The sequence below is a fragment of the Nicotiana sylvestris genome, chromosome 10 (assembly GCF_000393655.2).
Source record: "Nicotiana sylvestris chromosome 10, ASM39365v2, whole genome shotgun sequence".
NCBI classification, from domain to species: Eukaryota; Viridiplantae; Streptophyta; class Magnoliopsida; order Solanales; family Solanaceae; genus Nicotiana; species Nicotiana sylvestris.
The window spans coordinates 95,226,264-95,229,442 of NC_091066.1; the positions used below are offsets into that span (position 1 = coordinate 95,226,264).

General features: G+C 39.7%; 1 long non-coding RNA gene across 1 annotated transcript; it reads left to right on the forward strand.

Annotated features, from left to right (window-relative positions):
- The first annotated feature begins 1,054 nt into the window (after positions 1–1,054).
- On the forward strand, positions 1,055–1,612 carry LOC138878938 (uncharacterized). The gene is made up of 3 exons (XR_011402663.1): positions 1,055–1,183; positions 1,271–1,402; positions 1,491–1,612. It is a non-coding gene; the product is annotated as an uncharacterized lncRNA (long non-coding RNA).
- The last annotated feature ends 1,567 nt before the right edge of the window (positions 1,613–3,179 follow it).

The window sequence follows — 3,179 nt, forward strand, 5'->3', positions numbered from 1 at the left end:
CGTGTCATGCCACATTATTTTTAATATAAATTCAGTTTTTTTTCCAATACAGATAGTCCCCCCACTTTCTATTTTTTTATCAATTAAATAATTGGGAAGTGGATCTTCATGTAAAAAGAACTTTTGCCACAATTAATGCTCATGACAGTACTAACGTCTCAGCAGTCTTTTCCATTTAATGTTCTGTCCATGTGTCATTTTATAATTGATTCCGCTATTCATACCCTTCTTCGAGACTTCTTCATTCTCACTATTTACGAAGTGATAGCTGCCTTTATTATAGGCTTTTCATCATTATACTTAAAAAGTTGACGGTTCCCATTTTACACATAACTTTGTCTTCCTTTGCCTTCTTCACAAATCTTCAGCACATACTTCCTTCTTAACAATGTCTTCTTCAAACCCTAACCGTAAAAAGTTCCAATTCTAGATCAATTCCCCAACGCCCCGGTTAGACACAGAAGAGGCGAAGGAAGTAGGCTTCGAACAGGGTCAGAATCTACGCGAGGCTGCTCCTCTGGTTCTTCTTCAAGGAGTTTTATCCCAAAAGCCCCTTCTTCTAAAAGTAGGGAAATTCTTGATACTTCTCAAGAACCCTCAGTTGATGATATAGTTCCCGGCGATTTGTCTTTTGAAAGTGACAAAACGTCTCTTCAAAAACAAATTAAAAATTTAGAAAGAGCCGATACTTACCCAACATTAGTAACCGAGCTTACAATCCCCACCATAAGAAGAGATTGTAACTGGAAGGATAGTCTCCGAATGTCAATTCCTTCCCCAAATCAAAGAATTTCCTCTTTTAGAAATGGGTATTCTTCTGTTTACACTTACCCCTTCACTTTAGGTTTTAATCCTCCGATTGACCCAGTTATTCTCGATTTTTGTCGTTTCTTTACAATTTGTTTGGCCCAAATTGGTCCATTGGTGTGGAGAACAATGGCTTGTTTGAGATATTTATCATCTAAGGCCAATGTCAATTTCACCTTTTCTCATCTCATTCATCTATATCATCCCAACTTAATACGCCATGGGGTTTTCACCTTAACTACAAGGAGCAAAAAAGTTTTGGTAAACCCTGAGGATGATAAAGATCGTGGATGGTATATCCGTTACGTTGCTGTCCGTACAGTGGATTTGATTGGCGAAACAAATATTCCCTTTCCTGAGAAGTGGAATTTTGAACGTAAGTTTCCTCTTATTTACCGTACCTACTTTTGAGAATTTCAAAAGAATGTTGTTTTTAACCTCGTCCCTTCTTGGTTTTTTGTAGCAACCATGGGAGATGTGGAACCTATTCCCAACTTTCGTGGTTGGGTAGACTCACTTTTGAAGATTGCTACTAGGGAGCAGAGAACTTGGAAATCAATTTCTTCTTTACATGGCTAGAAAGTCAAAACACATGGTATCCCCCCTTTTTTAAATTTTTTTTTGTTTTACATGTTAAGCACTTTTTCCTCAACTTTAATCATGTATATCCATTCTTTAATCAGGATTTGGCATTAGAGGAATGACAGCTGAAGTAGCTATGGCCATTCGCATGTCTGCGAATGCTGCTCTGGATTTAGATAAGGCTCGAGCCTTGCTGCCTAAAAGAAAAGCTACAAAGGAAAGTTCTGAAAAAGAAGAGGATGGTACCTCCCTAATTACCAGGCCAAGGGCCAGGATACGAATAATCATTGATAATGAAATTGAAAACACTCCTGCTCGTACCTCCGCCACCGAGCCTGTTTTGATTTAATCTGATGAGGATGCTGAACCAAGAGATAATAATGAGTCAATTCAGCACCTTTTTTACAGTGGTTTCAGGAGTGACGAGCTCAGACCTGTTTTTGATGAAGCTCCTCTTTCCTCATTTGTTCCTATTTCCTCCATTCCTCTGCCAGCCGTAAGTGTTTCTTTACCAGCTTTAACAACTTCCGTTTGTTTGCCAATTTCTTCCGCTCCTATATCTGTTCCCTTGGCTGCTTCGTCTGCAACTGCTTCTGCTCCAGTGTTGGTTTCTACATCTTTTCCCTCCATTCCTTCCATTCCTTCCACTGCTCCTCTTCCCTCTGTTCATCATACAGAGTCAGGTTCTAGCAGCGGAAATATGACAATGAGAAGTGTTACTTTGGAGGTTCCTACCAATCATAGCCTCCTGAGGAAGACCGGAAGAGCCGATGTTTGGCTCGAACCTCTAATTGGAGATATCGAGAAGAAGAAGATGGAGAGCCATAGCTGCTTAACTTTGATGAATGACGTAGTTCATTGTACTTTGAAGGTATTTCTACCAACAAGTTTTTTTCCTTTTTTTTAAATTATCTTCAATTTCTCATTTCCATGATTTACCTCTGTAGCCTAACCTTATTGGCACAGAATTAATGAGAAGAATTTCCTTACTGGAAAGAAAAGCTCGTGAGTCTGAAAAGTCTGTCCACGAGGCTGAGGAAATAGCTAGGGGAGCCCAACTTGAAGCAACCAATTGGAAGGAGCAGTTCGAAAATGCTCAAGGTACCATAGAAGAGTTGCAAGAAGATAAAAATCTCCTAGAACAGCAAAACCGTGGTTTAACTTCTGAACTAGCAACAGTCAAAGCCTCTTCAAGCCAATTGAAAAGAGACAAAGTGCTTTTGGAATGCTCTTTGTCAGAACAATTATCCAGAGCTAGTGAAGAAGTTAGAGAGCTGAAGGCACTTTTGGCTAAAAAGGAAGAATATGCAGGAGAGTTAGTGCAAAGCTTGACTCAAGCTCAGGCTGACTTACAGACTTCTTCTGACGAGATTCAAGCCTTGAAGAGTTCTCATGCTTCTCTTGAAGCTTCCCTTGATTCCCATTTAGCTGAAAATCAAATTTTAAAAAACGATCTTGCTATGTGGGAAAAGGAATATGGACTTCTAGAGGAAAATTTTAACATAGAAGTGAGTTGGGCTTTCCTGAATTCTCGTCGTGATGCTTTGACGGAAGCTGCTCAAGAGGGTTTTGACTTGCAGTCTGAACTGGCCAAAGTCATAGATACCATCGAGAAAAGCCAACAGTCTACTGATACTCCTTCTCCTGCCCTTGAAGTTCCTGAAAATGTTGCTATTCCAGCTTCAGAGGGTGAAACTTCTACAACCCAGTCTGTGGAAGTTGAAGCTTCCGTGACAACCCCCTCAATTGAATGATGGTTTTATCCCTTAGTTTTTTTTTAAAAAGGATTT